This window comes from Rhinolophus sinicus, linkage group LG04, assembly GCF_036562045.2.
Source record: "Rhinolophus sinicus isolate RSC01 linkage group LG04, ASM3656204v1, whole genome shotgun sequence".
Lineage (NCBI taxonomy): Eukaryota > Metazoa > Chordata > Mammalia > Chiroptera > Rhinolophidae > Rhinolophus > Rhinolophus sinicus.
The window spans coordinates 76,771,913-76,797,408 of NC_133754.1; positions in this window are offsets into that span (position 1 = coordinate 76,771,913).

A 25,496-nucleotide genomic window follows, 5' to 3' on the forward strand; every position below is an offset into this window, starting at 1 on the left:
GCAGTGATGACTTTTTATTTAGATCAAATGTTTGTTCTTCTAAATGAATTCTTTTTGTTTTCAATAGTGGTGCCCCAGTGAAGGGCCACTGATTGTGGTGGGACTGCTCACTGCTCTGCCCATGTCCTGCCAGTGGGTGGGAAAGTCCAGTCCTCCAAGTTTGCCACGCAAAGACAGCCGGTAATAGAAAAAGAGGCTTTTTTTTCCAATAAAAGAAATCAACCCGAATAAGTAAGATATATCTGAAAGCTGTGTGATGAGTGAGGGGGGTAAAAGTGGACGATTCCATGGCCAGGAATGAGAGGGAAGGGTCTCTAGCTGCCCCAATAGAGATGTTGCCCTTTTCTGTCCAGCAACCAAGTGCCGCTAAGGCCAGAGGAGTGATGAGGGTCGAGGAGCGGAGGCCTGGGTCCTGTTTGCGGGTCCAATGGCTCCGTGTGTCTGCGGGGCTGCGTGTACCAGCAGGGGCGGGCAGCTACAGAGACACACACACCGGGCTATTCGTTCTCACCCTGGGTCTGGCTCTGAGGGAGGCAGACACCGAGCCACTCCCCAAGGTGACTTTTTCTTCCAGACTTTCGCGTCAATTCCTTGCAGACAGCTGTATCTTGGCCTCGTTTGGCTTTGCCCTCCGGTGTAGGTTCTTGTCACGTATTTCCAGACTGAGGGATTCAGTCTTTCTTATAAAGCTGGGAATACTGTCCGAAGCTGCAAGACAAAGCTCTTCCTGCTAAAACAGGAAGGGAGGGGCTTTGCTGTGTGAGAACTTGTAACCATGATTAAAAGGTTGTTTGCTTTACACCTTTATGAAAAAGAAAGAAACAAAAAACACCCAAAGCAAAAATAGCCACACATGTGAACACACAAAACTGCAAAATACTTTTATAGGATTAATTCTTCCTTCCTTGATCAGACATGAGGGGTGTTTCACAATAGCTGCCGATCCATATTAATTCAAATTAGGTTCCAGACCCTAGAAAAGGGAGTCTGTATATCTTAGCACAGCCATGAAAATACATTTGCTTAGAAGCCTTCAGGACATGAAGTCTGATCCAGAAGAAATTAGCCTAATGGTAGTTCAGGCAGGAAACTTAAAATAAACATGACTATTGTGTTCTTCTTCCTTTTTAGACAGGTTTTCTCTCTAAGCTGGGACTTGGACTCTTTTATCGCCAACGCTGGAGCTGAAGGAAGAGTTGGGATGGCAGAAAAGGTAGAAATAGACACAAATTTTTAGCTGGTGGACACGCTCCAGGTCTGCAGGCTAAACAGAATTCTCAAGGCCTTGTGATTTTTGAAAACTGCTGGATTTCTGCTAGTTGAAGATTCACTTTATTTTTTCATATGTTGACAATTATGAAATTGGGATCTGTGAGGCAAGCTGCTGGGCAGAGGAGTGAGGTGCCAGCATGGTGGGCATTGCCTTGGCCCCACAAACTTAGCCAGTATAGAAGTATCTCTTTATCCTCTTTTCCACTTCTGTTTCACTATTTGCATTGGTGGCACCGCACGCTGTTAGCATGTATGTGTGTCCCTAATGGTCACTGAAAATATCTTCACAAAGATGGCACTGCTTTACTGTATTGAAACGACAGTCACCATGTGTGCATAAGCTGTCTGGCACATGCCAAGCAGTACAAATTGCCTCATCACACAGAGTAAATTATAAAATTTTCAAAGCTAGGGGAAATTGCCGTGACTGCTTCATGCATCACAAAAGAACTTATTCAGGCTCCAAAATTTATCAAAAGTTTATTGTGACTTTCAGTAGAAGCTGCTTAATGTTTATCTTTCAAAAAGGAAAAGCAAAATTATAAGTTTAACCAAAGTGGACATGCCAACCAACCGCTAGGATTCTCCATGATGCCTTCAGATGACACTGTGTGCTTAGGAGCCCAAGCTCTTAAACATGGCTGAAAAGCAGCACGTACCCATAAGACTGTGAATAATTGGAGGTGTCCAGAATGATTTGGAAGACTATGTAGTCTCAATCATGAAATAAGCTAGAGTTAACTTTGGTAATGAAAGCAGTATATAATAATGAAAGGTGTAAGGTCTGTGTCTAGAATCACCATGTGTTTTTTTGTTTGTTTTTTTTGTTTTTGCATGTGGATACCCAGTTGTTCCAGCACTAGCTATTGAAAAGACTATCTTTTCTCCATTGTGTTGTCTTTGCTCCTTCGTCAAAGATCAGTTAGCAATATTTATGGGGGTCTGTTTCTGGGTTCTCTATTCTGTTCCATTGATCATTGGTCTATTCTGTCTCCCATGGCACACTCTTAATTACTGTAGCTTGAAATTGGGTTGCGTCAGTTCTCTACCTTTGTTCTCCTTCAATATTGTGTTGGCCATTCTGGATCTTCTGCCCCTGCATATAAACTTTAGAAGCAGTTTATTGACATCCACAAGATAATATGCTGGGATTTTGATTGGGATTGCGTTGAATCTATAGATCCCGTTAGGAAGAACTGACATCTTGACAATATTGAGTCTTCCTCTCCACGAACGTGGAATATCCCATTTATTTAGCTCTTGTCTGGTATCTTTCATTGGAGTGTTGTAGTTTTCCTTGTATAGATCTTGTACATATTTTGTTAGATTTATCCCTCAGTATTTCATTTTGGAGGGTGTTAATGTAAATGGTATTGTGTTTTTAATTTTAAATTCCACTTTTCATTGCTGGTATATTAGAAAGCAATAGCAGCAGATAATTGCATAGATAAATGAATACTAAACTCATTTAAGAATATGCACAGTAAATTTAGCCTCTCTCCCTCCCTCCTTTCTTTCTAACTTCTCTGACTTCCTTCTTTCCATTCTTTCTCTCACTGAAAGGCTTCAATTGATAGAGCATCTTACAATCAGTGATATCCCAGAATTGGGGAAATAGGGTGTTACTCAGGCTGAGTGAATCATTAAGGGGTGAAAGGCTGGAGATGATTTCAAACAAGTGTGATTACTGGGTATCTTTAAAGAAGATGCAGAAGAAATGGAATCACCTTCACAGAGTCAAAAGGCAGGCAAACCTAAGCTAAAGATGGGTTCCTCCAACCACTTTGGACTGAGTGGAAGAAAGGTGAGTCTTGTGTTTGTGACCATGGCAAGAGCAGTAGATAGGCAGATTAGCAAGAGGTGGCAGTGAAGTTTGAGCACATATGTAGAATCCAAGGTTTAGTGGGAGATCTGGGTCACCTCCTTGCAGAATGCCTTCATTTAACAGATAAGGAAAGTGGGCTCATCTGACAGATAATTGCAGAGCTGGGGCTCTCTCCCAGGTGCCCATCAGCCTGTGCTTGACATTTTCACTTGCAGAGGTCAGGTGTGCACTTCCCTCAAGTTCTTTGCACCTGCTGTTCCCTTTGCCCAGACCATACTTCCCCCAGGTAGGCACATGGCTTTCTTTCTCATCTCTGAAAGTTTTGCTTACATTTCAATTTCTGACTGATGTAGGTGATGTTGGATCTGCCGGCAGTTTCTGAGTGTGGGCCGGGATCGTGTCTCCTGAAGCCGAAGAATGGAAACAGAGACCAGGGAGAGGCAAAAAGTTTTAAAAAGAGGATAGTTTATTAGAGGCAGGAAAAGAGGTTGCAGCTCCTGAGCGGGAGGGGGAATGGGGGTGCCCCATGACTGAGGCAAACGCTCTTACTTTTTTACCTTCCCTTGTCTGTTTGGGGAAGGGGAGCTGTTTGAAGAAGGGAACGGGTACCTTCTAATGAAATTCGTCTACCAGGTTTGTTCTGCTTGCTCATCCTAAAGGAATTAGCAAAGTAAGCCACTCTTATCTATCAGATCTGCTCCATTTGTCAGGCCAAAAGGAATTTTATGATTAACCTCAAGGCCTTGTTACATTATGTCCTGGAGGGAAGGAGTGATTTCAAAACCTGAAGTTTTAGGATATGACTGTCTTTTGTTTATTCCACCAGGGACCTCCCTGTCTACCTAGGGACATGCTAACTCCTGTATCCTGAACACCTTATGAACAATTGCAAATTTCTGCTCCCCATATTTCCTGATCTCTTTTACTGCATTTCCCCCCATCGCATTTATTACTCTCAAGAATACTGTGTAACGCTACTTAATTTTTTATTGCCTTTTCCTATCAATTAACCCCTTATTAATGTGAGTGTCAATAGGAAAGGCTTTTTCTCCTTTGTTGCTGGGGAAATTATGTTTAGAAACAAAATCTCCCCCCTTCCCTGCCCAACCCCCAACCCAGAAACCTCTCCTCCTCAAAGGTAGGAGGGAAAGAAAACAATTTATTATTGAATAAACATTAAGTCAGAATGTGAGGCACATCACAGGCATCCACTAAAGAGATTGCAAAGACAGAAATAAACCTCCCTCTTCGTAAAGCACAATCCATTCTTTCCATAGGTAAACTCTGCAATTTGGAGTCACGTAATACCTGAAGTTAGGCCCTTCTCCTCCAGGAAACTGGGAGATAGAGCAGTCTCTTCCTTGATGATTGCATTTCAGAGAGCTGGCTCTCAGGTCCTTGAGAAACATTCTTGAGAAGTGAGATTGGCAAAAGGCTTATTTAGCCATTAAAAATATTTACCTACATTTGAACAGGACAGAGCAAGAAATTCTAAAAGAATTTCTAAAAGAGAAGGGGGGAAAGTCTCATTCCTTATTTTCAACAGCAAAAATTAAGCCTCTCGTTTTTAATTTACCCTGTCTTTACAGACTCCCCCCACCCCGCCATGTAAAACAATGCACATGGGAGGTGCTCACTATTTGTGGGATGAATACATAGATGATGGATCCTGGTGTGGCTGTGCGAACACTTCATCTATGATTTCAAACCCTGCTTACAAGCTGTGTTCCATGCAGTGTGAAAATATTTCCACCGGATGGGAATGGGCTTTTTTAAAAAATTACTATTTGTTTGGCCTTCATTCTGTGTCATTCTTTTGCTTTTATCTTCATTTTTTAAAAAATGATTGAGCTATAACCTATGTGCAGTAAAATTAACCTTTTAAATGTATTCTGTGAATTGTAACACATGCATAGTCATGTAGCTGTCACCACAACCACGATGTTAAATATTTCTTTCACGCCTGAATCTTCCCTCCTGTGCCTTTGGAATCATCCCCTCCCCTAATCCCAGACTTTGGCAGCCGCTTATCAGCTTTCTGTTCTTGCAAGTTTTGCCTATTCCAGGATGTCATATGAATTGTATTATACAATACATAGCCTTTTACTTCTGGCTTCTTTCCCTTCACCTAATGTATTTAATATTCAACCATGTCATTGCATGTATCAGTAGTTAATTCTTTTTTGTTGTGGAGTAGTATTCCCTCTTACGGATCTATCCCAGTTTGTTCATCCACTAAAGGGGTAGGGGAGGAAAAATGTTTTTTTCTTCTACCTTCCTGGGTTCAGTAGCAGGAGCCCTGCAAATTGATGTAACAAAAGACAGATTAACAGGAAAAAAAGGTTTACTTCATATGCATAACAAGGGGAGGCTCACCGAAATCCCAACCCTAAAGATACTGTCAGACCTGGAAGCTTATCTACCATTTTAGCAAAAGGGCCGTAAATTCGTGGAGAAGTGACAAGACAAAAGAAAAGGGTTTTGAGCTTCTAGGGGCCACAAAATTGTGGGAAGGTAAATATGTGGGAGAAGCTAATGGAAGATAAGGGTTATTTAGAAAGATGTTTTTGTTCGGGCCCATTGGGGGCTGACTTTCCATCTTCTTCATGGCCATAAAACTCCAGGAGAGAGAATTTATGGCAGTCCTCACTTATCAGAAATTTCTGCTCTTAGTCAGATAAGGGAAGCTCTGAGACGGCTTCTTTCTTCATCTGTTGATTCTCAATTGCCTGCTTTAAAAAAAAAAAAAAAACTCTTCTATCAAAGTGGCATATTTTGGGGTGCCATATTCTGGTCCCCTACAAAGAACATTTGGGTTGCTTCCAGTTTTAGGTGATGATAAAGAAAATATTTTAAGCATTTGTGTTCTAGTTTTGTGTGAAGTTCATTTGGGTTAATATCTAGGGGTGAGATGACAGGGTATATGGTAAGTATATGTTACAGGCTGAGTTGAAGACAGAGAAAAGGTGGCCGGCTGCAAGCCAGGAAGAAAGATCTCATCAGAAACCAGCCATGCTAGCTGGCACCCTGATCTTGGACTTCCAGCCTCCAGAACTATGAGAAAATGAATTTCTGTTGTTTAAGACACCCAGTCTATGGTATTTTGTAATGGCAGCCCGAGCTGACTAAGACAGATTTTGATATCAAGGAGAGGCGTGCTGCTGTAACATATACCTCAAAATGGGTAGAGGCTGGAAGAGTTTAGAGGTGCATGCTAGAAATACGGACATTAAGGGCAATTTTGATGAGGTCCCAGACAGAAATGAGGAACATGTTATTGGAAACTAGAGAAAAGATGATCCTTACTCTAAAGTAACAGTGAACCTGGATGGTCTGTGTTCTAGGTTTCGTGGGAGGTAGAACTTGCCAGCAACAAAATTGGATATTTAGGTGAGATTTCTAAGCAAAATGTGGAAGATGTGGCTTGGTTCTTCCTAACTGCTTATAGTAAAACGTGAAAGGAGATATATGAATTGAAAAGAGAATGGTTAAGCAAAAAGATACCAGAACTTGATGATTTGGAAAACTCTCAGCCTATCCATACCGCAAAAAATGAGAAAGCTTGTCCTGAAGAGAACACTGATGAGGTGGCTAGACTATCACTTGATAAAGAGCTTATGGGATTACATGAGCAGAAACACTGCCAGACTGAACTGAAAGGAATGGAGACTGGACAAAATGAAGGAAGGATGCTGGACTTCATAGATTTTACAGGATGGGACGATAAAGCTATTCAGCTGTGAATGTGCACTATTTTTCAAGAAGAGGGGAAAATGACCCCACAGGTGATTCAGAGAGCAACAGGGCCACTGCCTCGGTTACAACAGTCCAGACAGCCTCCACCCAAAGCCTTGGGGGCAGGACCACCTGGCAGAACCATGGGGGCAGGACCTATACCTAGAGCCATGGAGGTGACACTGCCATGCCAGCGGGCCTGGAGGGCAAAGCATTGAGCCAAAGAGGGTTATTCTTGAGCCTTCAGATCTAGAGGAATTCACTTTGCTAAGTTTTGGACTAGCTCAAGACCTGTCATTCCTTTCTTCTTTCTTTTTCTCCCTTTTGGAATGGGAACATCTATCCTATTCCACCGTTGTATTTTGAAAGTATATAACTTGTCTGGTTTCAGAGGGTCGCAGTTAGAGAGGAATTTTGCCTCAGGATAAATTATACCTTGAGTCTCACCCATATGTGATTTAGATGTTATTTAGATGAGGCTTTGGACTTGAGGCTTAATGCTGGAATGAATTCAGACTTTTGGAGCTGTTAGGATGGAATGAATGTATTAATATTTACATGTGAGAAAGACATGGGTTTTGGAGGGGTCAAGATTAGAATATTATAGGCTGAATGTGTGTGACCATGCCCTGCCCAAACTTCATATATTGAAGCGTTACCCCCTAACATGATGTTATTTGGAGATGGGACATTTGGTAGATAATTAGGGTTACATGAGGTTATGAGGGTGGGGCCTTCATGATAGGAATAGTGTCCTAATACGAAGAGACACCCATGAGCTTGCCCTCTGGCTCTCTCTCTCTTTGCCATGTGAGGACATAGCAAGAAGGCTGGCGCCTGCCAACCAGAAATTGAGTCCTCACCAGAAACCAATCAGACTGACACCCTGATCTTGAACTTCCAGCATCCATAACTGTGAGAAAATAAATTTCTGTTGTTTCAATCTGTAATATTTTGTTATGGAAGCCTGGGGTGACTAACACACTGCATATTTGACTTTATTTTTCAAAAACTACCAAACTGTCCTTCAAAAATTGTGCTACCTTGTTTCCCTGAAAATAAGACCTAGCCGGACAATCAGCTCTAATGTGTCTTTTGGAGCAAAAATTAATATAAGAGCCGGTCTTCTTTTACTATAATATAAGACCTGGTATAATATAAGACCTGGTATAATATAATATAATATAATATAATATAATATAATATAATATAATATAATACCGGGTCTTATGTTAATTTTTGCTCCAAAAGATGCATTAGAGCTGATTGTCCAGCTAGGTCTTATTTTGGGGGAAACATGGTACAGTTTTGCACTCTGACCAGCAGTGTACAAGAGTTGCATGTGCTTTGCATCCAACACTTATATTGCCAGGTTTTTTTTTAGCCATTTTAATAGATGTGTTATGTTTTTAATTTTTATTTCCCTAATTACTAATGAAGTTGAACATCTTTTCAAGTTTAATGGGTCTCTAAGCCAAGTTAAACAGATTTCTTTCTTTACTGCAGGACTACTCAGAGCTTTGCCACATTAGTACACAATGTGAATCCCTTAATGGGAATATAGCTAAGACTGTGGTTGTTACTTGACCGTGGAACTTTTTTCCCATGGTCAAGTGATGAGTCCAAGGCTAGTATTCCAATGAGAATATTTTGGCAAATACTGGCTAGCATGGGCACACCCTCTTCTGGAGAGCGTTTAATTTATTTCCTACAAACGCGTTCAGTCTTACTCCCCTTTGACTCCTACAGTATTCCTAACTGAAACATTTTGGGGTATCAGCTGTGCTACCTCCAAGTGTGTGTTCATGCCTTCCCCCCTTTTTTTCCCTTAACCTACCCAGCTTCTCCAGTCTGGTCATGCCCGCGGGTAGCGTATAGCCCACCACAGTCATCTCCTTTTCTCTGACGTCCCCAGTGACTGGGCCATTCATGGGGACTGTTGATCATATCCTGCTTAACTTTTCTTTATATTTTGTACAAAATTTCTCTGCTCTATTTTTGTAAGTTGATAATTAGTGGGAGGCCCTAATATTGTAGACTTAAAAAAAAAAAAAATCACTTGATGCATTGAGCTATGTGCATAGCTACTGCTTATAAATACTTGTTGAATTCATATAAAGTAAATTAACAGGCATTTACATCAGTTGACTTAAATGTTAACTCTGCATTTAGCCAGGCACCAAACACAAGTGTCAAAAAGGGAAATCTGCAGTTCTTGGCTAAATGGAGAGAAGACATTTAATTGAAATCTGAAGCTCATGGCTGAGTCTCCTGGACCTTGTAGGTGAAACTAGGAGTATGTGTTTGTGGACAAGCCTATCAACAAAATCCTCAAATTGTTTCTTCTCCTTCGACACAATAATCATGAAATCAAGGAGTTGGAAAGGAGATCATCCAGTCCCCTTCTGTCTTTAAACTGGATTGCACCCATGACTAAAAAAGACCAGTGGTGACATTCAGGTTTCTCTGTTCCTCACTCCTCTCATTGGTTCTCTTACCTGCCTCAGCAAACTTTCCATGGCCAGCTCATGGACCAAAAGGACTGGCTCGGTCAGGCAGATGGTGAGTCAAGAGTGCTCACGCGTTCCAGGATGACAGTCAAGAGTGGAGCAGCTGCTCTTCCACATCTTAGCCTTTTCTGAGCACCTGAGCCCTACAGTAGCATCAGACTGGGTAGTACAAATTAGTGTGTCGCCAGAAATCAGTTAGTAGGAACACGATATGCCCAGTTCTGCAGTGACCATGCTTTCTGTCCTTTATTCTTTCAACAAACATAGATTGAGCATCTACTCTATATCAGGCATGATAGGAGTTCCTGAGGGATACAGACACGAATGTAACATGATCCCTGACCCAAGGAACTTTCATATATGTATATTTGAACTTTTAATTATTTTAAGTGTGTTTTTCCAAGACCCATCAGCTCCAAGTTAAATAGTCGTTTCAATCTAGTTGTGGAGGGTGCAGCTCACAGTGGCCCATGTGGGGATCGAACTGGCAGCCTTGTTGTTAAGAGTACCACTCTAACCAACTGAGCTAACTGGCCACCCCGAGGAACTTATATTCTTGATGGGAGACAGGTATGTCTTCCAACAGAACCCTAGCCACGTTTTCTAGCTTACGCCATTGGTGGTGGTGGGAGTTGGGTTGACCTAAGATCCTCCTAGTAGTCATAGATTTGTGCTGCCTGACTCTCACCCATGGGAGTTGAGGAGTTTCTAGGGTCTTTCATAAGTTTATACAGTCCTCTTGGCTGCCATAATCCTTCTTCCTCTGCCCACACTTAATTGTGGGTGACTCTCTTGGGTCCTGTGGCATGCAGATATGAATGCCCATCCAAGGCACCCTGACTGCCGATGCTGTTTAGGCACTTTATGTCCCCTTCCACTTCTGTGATAGGAGACATGCCACCTGGTCTGGCCCACTGCCCAAGCTTCCGTGACCATTCTCCACTTACACTTGCTCAATGGTAACCTCGTGGGCCTGAATCCTCTTCACCCTGACTTACATTCCACGCAGTTACCTATGTTCTAGAGTTGTACTTTTTAATGTATAACTCAAACTACAGTGGCATTCAGCCTGCCCTCATTCACACAGCACCTCTGTGGGAGCTGGCCACACCTGCTTCCTCCAGGTGGCACAACCCCAGGCAAGCATGCGTGGCCTGATAAGTGGAAGACGGGCTGGTGTCAGCACAATCTCACCCCCGTGATTGGTCATCCTGAGCACAACCAAGACAAGTGATGAGCCTGACGATAGCGCTCCTGACTGGATTATTGAAAGGCCTTCTCCCTTGACCTTCTGGTCACACTGCAAATGACCCTCCCAAGGATCATGTCTCTGCTGGGCGCACCTGGCCTCCTCCAGAGACTGCTCCCTGCTACCTGCTTGAGGGAGGGGATTCCTCTCTCTTCTGTACTCTTTCCAACTAACTGTATGGACCTGGATTTTCATTCATTGCCCATGGCATGGCTGAGACTACACTATAACTTTTAACAAGTGTTGGGGAAGGTCAAGAAGACATGACCTCTGGTTTGATCTACAACCTGGAACTGGGCAATTAGAGGGGCCCCACTTGCTCCCCTGTTTGGAACATGTGTTCCGCTGGCCTTGTCTGTGCTGGAAGCTGCCCAAAGACACAGCCTCATAATAGTAATGTGGCGATGAGACCCTCAGGACTGGATACGTAACCCCAGCTAAGGCCTCTGGTATATGGGACTAACCCCAGTTAAAGTCTGTATATACTTTTAAGATTCTGGCTGGCAGGTGTGGAAAACTACTCATCTTGCCACTGCCCAGGACAAGCCTAATAAGTAAGTTTCCTTGGTTATGAAATCTGCTACCTGCCAATCTGAAATGATCTGCCTTTTTCTTTGGTCTCTCCCTGCCCTCTGCTCACAGGGCCCAATTTCATATGACACTTGGGAAGCTCCCAAAGAGATTGCAAAAATCAAGGTTTTACTTGAGATTCAAGGATAAAGGGAGAAACATAAAACTGTATATATACATATAAATCCCCCCAGAAAGCTATAGGTATAAATGGAGATAGATATAGTTATTCCCAGGAAATAATTTACAAATATTGCACAGACTAAGATCAGCCCTGGAGTTTCTCACCAGACCATTGTCCTCTGTCTTCATGGCCTGCTTGCATGTGACCACGGGCAGCTCCTACCCACTGCCAGAAATACTCAGAGCTCTTCTGTCCTCAGACTCAGTACCAAACTAAGCCATGGCCTCAGAGAGGAGGACGTTGTATCCTTCATCTCAATTTAGGGTCCTATTTCCTGTCCCAGAAATGATTGACAACTGAAATGTTACCACCTTCAGGAGAACTGCACCCCTACCTGCAAGAGGGTGATCTCACTATACAGTAATCACACAAAGAAGTGATATCATATTTTCCAAAGTTTGGTTTTACAAAGCCTAGGAATACAGGTCCACCAATGGGCTTTTTGACACAAACACTTAACAGATATTTCAGTTATTAATGCTTTAAATTATTAATGTGCCATCACTGTAGTCTCTCTTGACAGAAACCATGTGGACTGAACCAAAGGAGAAGCTCAGATCTACAGAAAGTGCTAATATAGTTCCTGTAGGTTCTGTAATGGGTTTACGGAAAGGGTGAAAGAACAACATTCACTATGGCAAGTTTGAAACATGACCACAAATTCTCTGATACTGTTCCCATCAAGAGATGGGGTCTGTGTCCTCCGCCCTACAATTTGGTTTGACCTGTGACTGCTTTGACCATTAGAACATGACAGAAGTGATGCCATGTAACTTCCAAGACCAGATCACAAAAAGCCATTCATACAATCTCACCTTGTTGTCTGGGAAAATTTGCTTTTGGAGCTCTGAGCAACCATCTGAGTAGCCCAGCTAGCCATGGCTGCCATGCTACAGGGGACATGTAGAGGTTCTCTGGTCAACACTCCCAGCTAAGCCCATCCTTCATCTACTCTCACTCATATACCAGATTTGTGAACCAAGAAGCCATCTTGGTAATGGATCTTCCAGCCACATTGGTGGTAGCCCCAGCTGTGTGAGTAACCCCAGGTGAGGCCCGAGACACCCTATAGGAGAGGAGAGCTACACCTTCTGTTCCCTTTCCAAACTCCTGACATACAGAATCTGTGAACCTTGTTTGGGTTCATCCTGTTTGGGACTCGCTGTGCTTCCTGGACTTGTGTATCTAATTACTTCATCAGGTTAGGAAAATTTTCAGTCATTATTTCTTCAATAGTTTCTCTATCTCTTTCTTTCTCTCTTCTCCTTCTGGTACTCCTATGATGTGAATGTTTTTATACTTGATGTTGTTCCAGAGGTCTCTTAAACTGTCCTCCTTTATTCGGATTGTGTGTTTTTTGTTCTGTTTTGATTGGGTGTTTCCTGCTACCTTGCCTTCCAAATTGCTGATTCCATCCTCTGCTTCATGTAATCTGCTGGTGATTCCCTCTAGTGCGTCCTTCATTTCAGTTTTTATATTCTTCACTTATGACTGGTTCTTTTTTATGGTTTCTATGTCTTTTTTTATGCTTGCAATCCTTTGTTGAAATTCGCAGTAAGTTCTTTGAGTATCCTAATAACGACTGTTTTGAACACTATGTCTGGTAGGTTGCTTGCCCGGTTTCATTTAATTCTTTCTTCTGGATTTTCTCTTCTTTCTTTCTTTTTGGGGTGCATTTCATTGTTTCCTCATTTTGGCTGCCTCTTTGTGTTTGTTTCTATGTATTAGGTAGATCTGTTATGTCTTCCCGTCTTGGCTGGGTGGCCTTATGTAGAAGGTGTCCTGTGGGGGCCCAAGGCACAGTCTCCCTAGTCACCTGAGCCGGGTGCTCCAGGAGTGTCCCTTGTGTGAATTGTGTGTGCTCTCCTGTTATAGTTAAGCCTTGATTGCTATTGGCACATGAGTGGGTGGGATTAACCCTCAGGTTGACTGGGGTTTGCCCACATCCACAGCTTATAGGCTGCTGTGTGGCAGGCTTAGCCCACTGAGTGAGATTCACCCCAGTGGACTTTGGTGCCTGTTGAGACCACCCTTTGTGTGTGCCACTTGTGGGGCTAACTGGGCAGTGCTCTGCTATGGTCTGAAGCCATCCTCCAATTATATTGGTTCTGGGGCCTCTCCGGAGGGGCTCGAGTGCTCAGGTCACCCACTGCCTGTGACTGGCTGGGGTCTACCTGGTAGGAGCTACAAAGGATTCCATGGTTGTTCACTGCCTGTGCTATATTTGGAGGTGCATGGGAGAGCCCACACTGTGAACCGAGGATGGCTGCCACCAGTATCAGGTCTGGGACAGCTCTGCAAAAAGGCAGGACACCCAGTGGCTTGCTGCCATCTGCCAACTCCCTTAAGGTTCAGCCACTAATAAAGCCTCATGTGGTACTCAAGTTGAGCGAGGCAGTGTCTCAGCGAGTCACTAGAGTGGGAAGAATTGTGGTCACCAGGTTAATATAGACTTTGGTTTGGTGCCGGTGCTGAGCCTGGAGTGACTCAGCAAAAGTCTCAGAGCACATTGAGTCCCGTCACCAGCCACCTGGAGCTGTTGGACTCTGATAGTTTTCCTAGAAAGAGTGCAATGCAGGAGGGGCTGGCTACTCTCGGAGAAAGTGCTTCCTGTGGTGTGATAGTTGGGTGGGGCGGGGTCTTAGCTGAGTCAGCAGGTCGGAGCAACATAGTTCATCAGGCCACTCAGATTCAGATTTGGCTTGTGGAGGAGGGCTCAACATAGGAAAGATGGCTCCTGCTTGCCAGCTGCATGGGACAAGGACCCCTCACTGGGAAAATGCTGACTGTTCTTCAGTCCTTCCTCTGAAGCCACATACCTCAGTCTGCCCCCTGTATGTCTCCAAGGTCCTCTGAGTCATCATCCCTCCACTAGAGCCCCAGGTGAGTGCCTGTGGGTGAGTGAGTCTGTGTGCGAGCTGTTTAAGAGGGTATCTGGGTTTCTCACAGCCTTCCGGCCCACCCAGAAGACCCATTGTTTTTCACAACCAGATGTTGTGGGGGCTCCTCTTCCCAGCACTAGTACTCCAGCGGGGGAGCCTGGTGTAGGGGGCTGGGTCCCCTGGCTCGTCTGGGGGGAAACTCCATAGCTGAGATATCCCTCCTGATTCTCAACTGACATAAGGAGCTTTGGGCTGTTCCACATCTCTGCCCCTCCTAACTGTCTCCACGTGGTTTCTTCTTTATATTTTTAGTGATAAGACTTCTGTTTGGCTAGACTTCCAGGCGATTTTCCAGGTTGAGTGTTCTATAATTTAGTTGTAATTTTAATGTGTTCATGGAAGGACACAGACACAGTGTTTATCTATTCCACCATCTTGGATCTCTTGTTGGCATTCCTTGAAATGTAACTGTCCAGGGTGATTCAACATGAAGCTCTTGAAGCCTAAGCCGCAGGGTCCCTGACTTGCTCTGGCCTCTTCTAAGTCCCTATGAGGGAACTTAGAGTGTGTTCAAAGGTCATATGTTTATAAAATTTGCAAAAGTTAGACATTAAAGTAACAAAAATGCTGCTGTTTTTTCCCCCGAGTCTGACTTCTTGTCTGTTTCTATTTTTCTTATGTTGGTGTTGGTAGTGGTCCTAGGTGTTTTTTACATTTGCCTTAAGGGAGTTTGTGTTAGAGATATATTTAGTTTGGGTTAAATGGGATATATTTATGTGGTTTTCAGACCAAATTACATATAGTTATTAATAACCATCCTGATGAGGAATGACTTCCAAGAATACTTCCCCAGCCCACTGGGCAGATTTACCCAGTGTTAGGACATAAATGTGCTGAATCAGAGAACAATTTGCACCAGCATTAGAAGCACGTGGGGAGTGGAAGAGAAACAGTGTTTGAAATGTATGGAGCCAGAAGCTAGCCTGGGGAGAAATGCTTCTAGTCCTCCAAGTATAAAACTGTAAGTAGAGGATTAGGTTTTCACTGATGCCGACTCAAAAGGGTAGTTTTCCCCAGTTGGGAATGACCTTGGTAATGCAGAGTATTTGATTGTAAATTCACCATATAGATTTTTTATTTTTGATAGAACGTGCATGAAATAGAATTTTTCAAACTTTCTATGTTTATGGGACACAAATCTATAGCAATATTACAAATAGTAAAAACACCTGAAACAAGTCCTTTGTGAAAGAGAGACCATAGAGGTTTTCCGAAACTTGAAAACAATCCTAAATATTTATATGACATTATCAACAACAACTTGTAAAGTGGAAAGGAACTTTTCTAAACTTCTTAATAATATAAACAAATTTTGATTAAACACACTACAGAAAAAGCTGTGTTATATTTATATTCTTTCTATAAAGATATTATGAAATAGCTAGCTAAGAAATATATGTTAAATGTATGATAGAATGTTTTAAGCAGTTAATCAGTGAAAAACCTTAATTTTTTGGACTTTGTGATGTTTGTGTTGTTTGCCAGTTTTAAACTAATATATTGTTTTGTGTTGTTTTCTCACTGTAATTATTAACATTCATACCTATTTTTATATTTATAACGTTGCATTCTTTTCCTTCAAGGGTGCACTCCAAATTATATAAGCTTCAGGGTCCCACAAAACTTGAATTCACTCCAGTCTTTCTCTTCTTTAATCTTCCCGAACATGTTAGGAATTTCAATGAGTTCCTCCTCCACTTCCCCCTACTGAGGACTTGACCTGAGAAGTGGGTAGGCTAGCTCCTTGTCTATTCTCTTTTCAAACTATAGGCCAGGGCAAAAAGTTAATACCATGCTTTTTTTGGGTTTGGTCTTTTGAACCTCAAAGCGTGAATGAGTTGTCATGTGTCAGGAGGCCATACTTTAGGTGGGGGAAAGGGACAATAAGTAGGTGTGGAGATAAGAAAGGGGGAGACAATGGCTATGAGTTCTTAGACTTTACAGTAGCCTGTTCAAACAATAGTTATCTTGAGTGTTGGATCAAAGAAGGTAACACGGCTTTCCTGTCTTTAAAACAATCCGTGCATCCATGACAAAGAAATATTGACAATATGGTCCCTTGGAAATTGGGAAACCAGAAGTTGGTTTTATTGAACATTTTCAGAAATAACCAGGGAACAGGATTGTATAGTGAACTTTCCAAGTCTATGGCCTATGGTGTCATCCAAATCTTTCAGGAATTGAAGGATGATGTTAAAACTACAGGAAGACCTTCCTGGATCCTGAGACCGGCAAAATGATACTGGTTTACCTTGACCCCAGCCAGGATGAGGTCAGGCAAATGAAGCTGACAGGCTCAAAGAGGCCAAGAGCTTCAGTCTTAAAGTTGCATCCAGTCATAACTTTATGTCTGGAAAGGTTAAAGCCTCCAGATAACAAAAGGTGTAAAAGGACTCAATGATAAAAGCTAAGAATCCCATGATGTATGGGATTTCATGGGCAAAGTCTTGGAACTCAAAAAAGTGGCTTTCAGACTGATCAAATTATGTATTGCTTCACTTAATGGATATTAGACTTTGGGGACTTTGGCATGTGATCAATGTAGGTTAAGAAAGAGCCATGCAGTTAACAAAAACAAAAAAACAACCTTTGAGTACATATAAAAGTCATCCTTTTGCTACTCCCAAGGATTCCTAAGAGGCCTATGAGGAAGGGGAAATTCAAAGTGATGCTGGTGTCCTCTAGTCTCTCAGATGAGCAGTTGTACAGTTGTGTTAGAAAACTTCAAGTCTGTTACTCAGACAACAGATAAAGAGCTTGTCTTTGGAAACAGAGAGACCTGGGTTTGAATCTGAGCTCAGCGACTTACTACCTCTGTGTTCTTGGTAAAAGTCACTGAACCTCTCTGAATTTCAGTTTCCTTGTCTCTAGCACAGACGTGAGCATCCTTTTCTCCATAAATGCACAAGGTGCTGTCACGATGAAATAAGACAATGTATGTAGGCCCTAGCACACTCAGAAAATGGTACATTTTATGAACTCATTTGTACCTATAATTTCCTAAGACCTCGATTACAAATAAAATATGATTAAAAAAAATGTATGTATTTTTACATGTGAGTGTTTTCTTTTGAAGCAATTGAAGCACTTCTGACCTTGATCTATTTATTTTTTCTGTGTGAAGGGACATGTTGGCAGGGGCCCATCAAGTAACTCCATCCTACTGCTGGCCCCATAAGTGGTTACAAATCTTAAATAAATGGCATTAGGATTTACTGTGAAGTACCAAGCCCATTCTGTGAAACCTTGTGAAATTACTTTCATCAACAAATGTCAGCTTTGGGATTTTCCTTAGAAAAGCTAGTTCTAATCTTCCTTGGAATTTTTAAGTAGCTCAGTATGCATTTGAGAGTTGATATAAGCAAGGAAACCATTTGCTTAGGAAGAAAGAAACTGCCTTAAATGCATAGACACTTGCAAAACTCAGGCATTGCTTTCACCACTTTCTTTTAGTATTTAGTCAAATGCTACACAAAAGCTTTTTCTGAAATGAACCTCCAGCAAAGGATTAGCACCGATTCTGAGAGATTTCATTTGTCTTGTTTACATTCCTTGTGCAACATCAGAACACTGTGTTCCCTTTCTTGTAATTGCACAACAGCTCTGCCATGGAGCATTGGACAGCCTTCCCACTCCAGGCCGGGATTTCTTTCTGGCTGGTGTTCTTTGCAAACAGCTCTAGGTGGTCTGGTACAGAGAAAAGAACTTGGGCTTTAGAGACAGGCAGATAAAACTGGGCTCAAGTTCTTCTGCTGTCCTTTGCGATGTGCTTACTTAATCTGACTCTTAGTTTGTTTTTGTTTTCTTCTGTAGAATAGAAATAATAATTTTATAGTCTTTGTAGGATCATTGTGAGGATTGAATAAGATAACGCGTGTAAAGTATCTAGCATAGTACCTGGCAATCTTAAGCACTCCAATAAAAGAAGTCATTATTGTAATAATGGCGCTGGGGGAACATGCAGTGCTTTTTCTTTGTCCTATTCTCCAGCACCGAAGTGCTGTGCCTTTGCTTAAAGTCTCCAAAGATGCACACAAAAATGTTCCACTGGAGAAGGTGCTACTAAATAATATGGATTCTTGGCTTTAGTAACTATCTTTTAAAATGTTCTGGGGCTTGGCAGAAAGGCTGGTCACTCTCTGAATTGATGCTGCTTTTCTATCATCTCTGGAGACAGAGAAGGGATACCTCACCGTTGACAGAAGAAGCAGCTACTGTGTTTCGCCGAAAACAAGACCGGGTCTTATATTATTTTTGCTCCAAAAGACGCATTTAAGGCTTATGTTCAGGGATCTCATCCTGAAAAATCATGCTAGGGCTTATTTTCTGGTTAGGTCTTATTTTCGGGGAAACACGGTGTGTGAAGTGGAGAGAAGGCAGCTTTGTATGATGGTGATGTGAACACTTACAATAATCCAAATCACCTCTTGTGTCTCTGCAGTTTACCCTGAGCATGTCTGAAAAGGAGTGGGTGTTGCCACAGGTTACATGTTATTGGTATGCAGAGTTATGTACAATGAACTCTCCCTTTCCAATGAACACATTTTCTTCACACTTCCTGCATGGAGGGGTTACTCTATCAAGGTGAAGGCGCTGGGCTGGTCCTGAGCAGTCTGAGGCGCCTTGCTTGGATGAGTCTTGCCAGAGAAGGATGAATGGGTTGGTGTTTGCCTTGTGTCTGCTAAACAATTGCTTTTGGAAGCTGGTGATAAGCACCCCCAGAGCGATGATTGGGGAGTTGGTGGTACTTGTCATACGGCACGGTGGAAGGAGAACAAAGTTTAAAGTTACATAGGTCTGGACTTGAATCGCAGCTCAGCCACTCATCATTTACTTTGAACGATCTACTTAACCTTGCTGAGGTACCTCATTTTACAATGAAAACCAGATGTCTACTTAGCGGAACAATTGTTAGTATTGCAGATAAAAAGTGGTACTATGCTTTGTACAGTGCCTAGTATAACGGGGTAACGATGAGTGATAGTTTATATTTCCATTCTTAAAAATAATCTAGAGCTACGTGAAAGCAGGGTGATGGAGCCACGGAGCAGGACAATTTATTATGTAAGTGATAGTTCTCTACACAGGCCTGTTTTCCCTGGGCATTACATCATTAGTAGCTGCTCACAGAAGAACAAGGACAGCTAGAATTTATTACTGAGTGAAATCCTGGCCAGGACCTAGTCCCATAGCAAATCTTCTTAATGCCTGGTGCTGGATGCCCAAAGTTGGCCTGGGGACACCGAGCATGCTGATGTGTTCATTTATCACTAGCACCAGAGGAACACTCTGCTTTCACAGGGTCCTCCCATGTTTGGTAGAGCTCCTTCGGTAAATGAATACTGGAAACATAAAAGGTCACAGCACTGCTAGGCTATGTATGTGCTAGGAGTGTGAGCTGGGCCGGCATAACCTCATCCACCAGTGCCACGTCCTCATGGGAGGAACTATCTCAGCTCCACAGCACTGCTCCAAACTCAATGTAATACACAGACCAAGACAGCAAAGCATTCGTCTTTTGGATCTGGGTTTCATCTGATTATCCACGGCACTGTCCATAGACTTGGGGGATGAATAGAATCCACGGTGTAAATGAGATGTGTGGCAGAGGGTTGCTTGTTCACCAAAAAGCTGTGCTCCCTTCTATGGTGCTGGGAAGTGGATTTTCAGCGAGCCATGACATTTCCCGGAAATACTTGCACCTAATTTGGACTATGTGACTGAGTTCTGGCTATCAGTGATGTAAGTACGTCTAGGCCTGGCTTATATGATCCTTTCTTCTCTCTGTCCTATATGTTGGCTGGATGTCTGTGCCATGTGCCAGTCATGCACTGAGGATGGTGTTGCCGCTTTCAGTTGGGGTCTTCATAGGATTGTGTGGAGTGGAGCTCTGCCTATCCTTGCTTGTGACAATTGGATATTACCTGAGTGGGAAATAAACTTTATTTATTCATTCACTTACTTTTCAGTTATAATTGACGGTCAATATTATTTTGTATTAGTTTCAGGTATACAGCATAGTGGTTAGACATTTATATAATTTATACAGTGATGCATAAATTAGTCTAGTGCCCCGCTGGCACTATACATAGTTGTTGCAACATTATTGACTATATTCTCTATGCTTTACTTTACATCCCCATGACTATTTTGTAACTACCGATTTGTATTTCTTAATTCCTTCACCTTTTTCACCCACCCTCCCCTCTGACTACCATCAAAATGTTCTGTATGCATGCATTTGTTTCTGTTTAGTTTGTTATTTTGTTCTTCAGATTCCACATGTAAATGAGACCTTTGTCTTTCTCAGTCTGACTTATTTCACTTAGCATAATACTCTTTAGTTCTGTCCATGTTGTTGCAAATGGTAAGATTTCATTCTTTTTTATGGTCGAGTAACATTCCATTGTATATGTGTACCACTTCTTTATCCAATTGTCTATTGATGGGCGCTTGGGCTGCTTCTATATCTTGGCTGTTGTGAACACTGCTGCAGTGAACATAGAGCTGCGTATAGCTTTTCGAATTAGTGTTTTAGACTCCAGATAAATACCTAGAAGTGGAATTGCTGGGTCGTATGGTAGTTCTATTTTTAATTTTTTGAGGAACCTCCACACTGTTTTCCATAGTGGCTGCACCAATTTGCAATTCTACCAACAGTGCACAAGGGTTCCCTTTTCTCCACCTCCTTGCCAATAGTTGTTGCTTGTTGATTTATTGATGATGGCCATTCTGATAGATGTGAAGTAATATCTCACTGTGGTTTTAATTTGCAGTTCTCTGATGATTAGTGATATTTAGCATCTTTTCATATGTTTATTGGCTTCTTTGTATCTTTATCCTCTTTGGAGAAATGTCTATTCAAGTCAATTGCCCATTTTTAATTGAATTAATTGTTTTTTTGTTGTTGAGTTTTATGAGTTCTTTATAAATTTTGGATATTAGCCCCTTATGAGATGTATCATTGCTGAATATATTCTCCCATTCAGTAGGCTCTTTTCATGTTGTTGGTGGTTTCCTTCGCTGTGCAAAACTTTTTAGTTTGATTTAGTTCCATTTGTTTATTTTTTCTTTTGTTTCCCTTGCCAAGGAGATAGATCAGAAAAAAATATAACCAAGAACAATGTCTGAGAATTTATTGTCTATGTTTTCTTCTAGGAGTTTTATGGTTTTAGGTCTTACATTTAAGCCTTTAATCCATTTCGAGTTTATTCTTGTATGTGGTGTAGAAAAGTGGTCCAGTTTCATGTTTTGCATGTACCTGCCCAGTTTTCCCAACATCATTTAATTAATAGACTTTCTTTACCTCACCTCCCTGTATATTCTTGACTTTTTTGTTATAGAGTAAATGGCTATACAGGCATCGGTTTATTTATAGGCTCTCTATTCTGTTACACTGATATATATGTGTCTGTTTTTATGCCAGTATCATGCTGCTTTGATTACTACAGTCTTGTAGTGTAGTTTGATATCAGGTAGTGTGATACCTCCAATTTTGTTCTTCTTACTCAAGATTGTTGTGGCTATTGGGGGTCTTTTGTGGTTCCATATAAATTTTAAGATTGTTCTAGTTCTGTGAAACATGCCATTGGTATTTTGATAGGAATTGTATTGAATCTATAGATTGCTTTGGGTAGTATGGACATTTTAATGATGTCAATTCTTCCTATCCTTGAAAACAATATATGCTTCCATTTATTTGTATCTTCTTCAATTTATTTCTTCAGTACCTTATAGTTTGCCAAGTACAAGTCTTTTATCTCCTTGGTTAAATTTATTCTAGATATTTTATTTTTTTCTGATACAATTGTAAATGGGGCTGTTTTCTTAATTTCTTTTTTTGACAGCTTATTATTGGTGTATAAAAATGCAACTGATTTCTGAATATTATTTTGTAATTATTTTGAATATTACTTTACTGAATTTATCAGATCTAATAGTTTATTTAGTGTAATCTTTGAGATTCTCTCTATATAGTATTTCGTCGTCAGCAAATAATGAGAGTTTTCCTTTTTTCTTTTAAATTTGGATGCCTTTTATTTCTTTTTCTTGTCTGACAATGTGGCTAGGACTTCCAACACTATGTTGAATAAAAGTGGTGAAAGTGGCCATCCTTGTCCTCTTCCTGATCTTGAGGAGAATGCTTTTAGGGTTTCCCCATTGTATATGATGTTAGTTGTGGGGTTGTCATATATGGCCTTCATTATGTTTAGGTGGCTTCCCTCTATTCCCATTTTGCTGGGAGTTTTTAATCTAATAAGTGGATGCTGGATTTTGTTAAATGCTTTTTCTGCATCTATTGATACGATCATATGATTTTTATCTTTCGTTTTGTTCGTGTGGTGTATCACGTTAATTGACTTGTTGATACTGAACCAACCTTTCATCCCATGACTAAATCCCACTAGATCATGGTGTATGATCTTTTTAATGTATTGCTGTAGCTAATATATTGTTGAGAATTTTCACATCTATGTTCATCAGGGATATAGGCCTATAATTTTCCTTTTTTTTTTTTTCAATGTCTTTGTCTGGTTTTGGAAACAAGGTAGTGCTGGTCTCATAAAATGAGCTTGGGAGCTTTCCATCCTCTTGAAATTTTTGGAACAGTTTGAGAAGGATAGGTGTTAATTCTTCTTTGAATGTTTAGTAAAATTCACCTGTGAAAACATCCAGTCCAAGACTTTAATTTGGTGGGAGGTTTTTCATTACTCATTTGATTTTTTTAGTAGTGCTGGGTCAGTTCAGATTTTCTGTTTCTTCTTGATTTGGGCTTGGAAGATTGTGTTTTTCTAGGAATCTATCCACTTCTTCCAGCTTGTGCAATTTGTTGGCATATAATTGTTCATAATATTTTCTCATAATCCTTTGTATTTCTGTGGTATCTGTTGTCACTTCTCCGCTTTCATTTCTGATTTTATTGATTTGGGTCTTCTCTTTTTTTTCCTGATAAGTCTGGTTAAAGGTTTATCAATTTTGTTTATCTTTCCAAAGAACCAGCTCTTGGTTTCATTACTTTTTTGTATTGCCTTTTTTAGACTTTGTTTGTTTATTTCTGCTCTGATCTGTGTTATTTCCTTCCTTTTACTCAATTTGGGCTTTGCTGTCCTTTTTCTAGTTCTTTTAAGTGTAAGGTTAAATTGTTTGAGATTTTTCTTGTTTCTTGAGGTAGGCCTGTATTGCTATGAATTTCACTTTTAGGACTGCTTTGCTGTGTCTCATGAATTTTGGGTCACTGTGTTTTCATTTTCATTTGTCTTAAGGTATCTTTTTATTTCTTCCTTGATCTCATTGTTGGCCCATTCATTGTTTAGTAACATGTTATTAGGTTGGTGCAAAAGTAATTGCGGTTTAAGCAGTTAAAAATAATTGCAAAAACCGCAATGACTTTTGCACCAACCTAATATTTAGCCTCCATGTGCTTGTGTGTTTTTCAGTTTTTTCCTTGTAATTGATTTCTAGTTTCATACCATTGTGATCAGAGAAGAAGCTTGCTATGATTTCACTCTTCTTAAATTTATTGATACTTGTTGCATGGCCTAACAAGTGGCCTATCTTGGAAAATGTTCCATGTGCACTTGAAAACAATGTATATTCTTCTGCTTTGGGGTGAAATGTTCTAAAAATATCAATTAAATCTATCTGGTCTAATGTGTCATTTAAGGCTGCTGTTTCTTTGTTGATTTTCTGTCTGGTAGATCTGTCAATTGGTATCAATGGGGTATTAAAGTTCCCTACTATGATTGTGTTATTGTTGACCTCACACTTTGTGTCAGTTATATATTTAGGTACTGCTATGTTGGGTTCATAAATTGATACAAAGGTTATATCCTCTTGTCGCACTGATCCCTTTATCATTATGTAATGTCCTTCTTTCTCTCTTATTATAGACTTTGTTTTAAAGTCTATTTTGTCTGATAGAAGTATTGCTATTGCTTTTTTTAAAGTTTCCATTTGCATGAAATATCCTTTTCCATTCCTTTACTTGCAGTCTGTGTGTGTCTTTCTATCTGAAGTGGGTCTCTTGTAGACAGCATATGTATGGGTCTTGTTTTCTTATCCACTCAGCTACCCTACGTTTTTTAATTGGAGCATTTAATCCATTTACATTTAAAGTGATTATTGATAGATACATAGTTATTGCCATTTTTATTATTCATATTTATATTTATTCTTCCCCCTCTTCTTCTTCTGAAAGAAATCCCTTTAACAGTTCTTATAATACTTCTTTGGTGGTGATGAAATCCTTTACCTTTTTTTCTCTGGGAAGCTCTTTATGTCTCCTTCAATTTTAAATAATTGACTTGCTGGGTAGAGTACCCTTGGTTGTATGTCCTTGCTTTTCATCACATTGAATATTTTGTGCCAGTGCCTTCTGGCCTGCAAAGTTTCTGTTGAGAAATCAGCTGACAATCTTATGGGAGCTCCCTTATAAGTTACTAGTTGCCTTTCGCTTGCGGCTTTTAGGATTTTCTCTTGTCTTTAAACTTTGCCATTTTAGTTATAATGTGTCTTGGTGTGGGCCTGTTTGGGTTCATTTTGTTTGAAGCCAAAAGTATCTTTTGATTCCTCAGTCTCTCCCTGTATGTCTCTGATTCCCTTGATTAACTGGAGCCCAGGGTGAGTGCCTGCAAGTGAGTGAGTCTGTGCACAGGCCCTTTAAGAGGACATCTGGGTTTCCCTCAGCCTTCCATCTCACCTGAATGATTGGAATCCCCTGCTTTTCACAGGCAGATGTTGTGTGGGATCCTCTTCCTGGCACTTGTGTTCCATGCTGGGGACCCTGATATGGGGCTGGGGTCCCTGGCTCCTCTGGGGGGACCTCCACAGCCAAGATATACCTCTTGATTCTCAACCGCCACACGCAGGTGTGGGGCCAGCCTGTTTCAAGTCTCTATCCCTCCTACCAGTCCTGATGTGGCTTCTGCCTTATATCCTTAGTTATAGGATTTCTGTTTAGCTAGACTTCAGATGGTTCTCCAGGTTGATTGTTTTATAATTTAGTTGTAATTCTATTGTGGTCATGGGAGGAGGCAAGCATAGCATTTATCTACTCTACACTCTTGCACTCTTGGATCCTTAAATTTCACTTATTTTATATAAAATATAAAATAAAATCTTCTTGATGCCTATATTTCATATAAATAAATAGTAGTATTTTGCCACTGAATTTGGAGGTTTATGCGTGATAGCAGCTAACACCACCTTA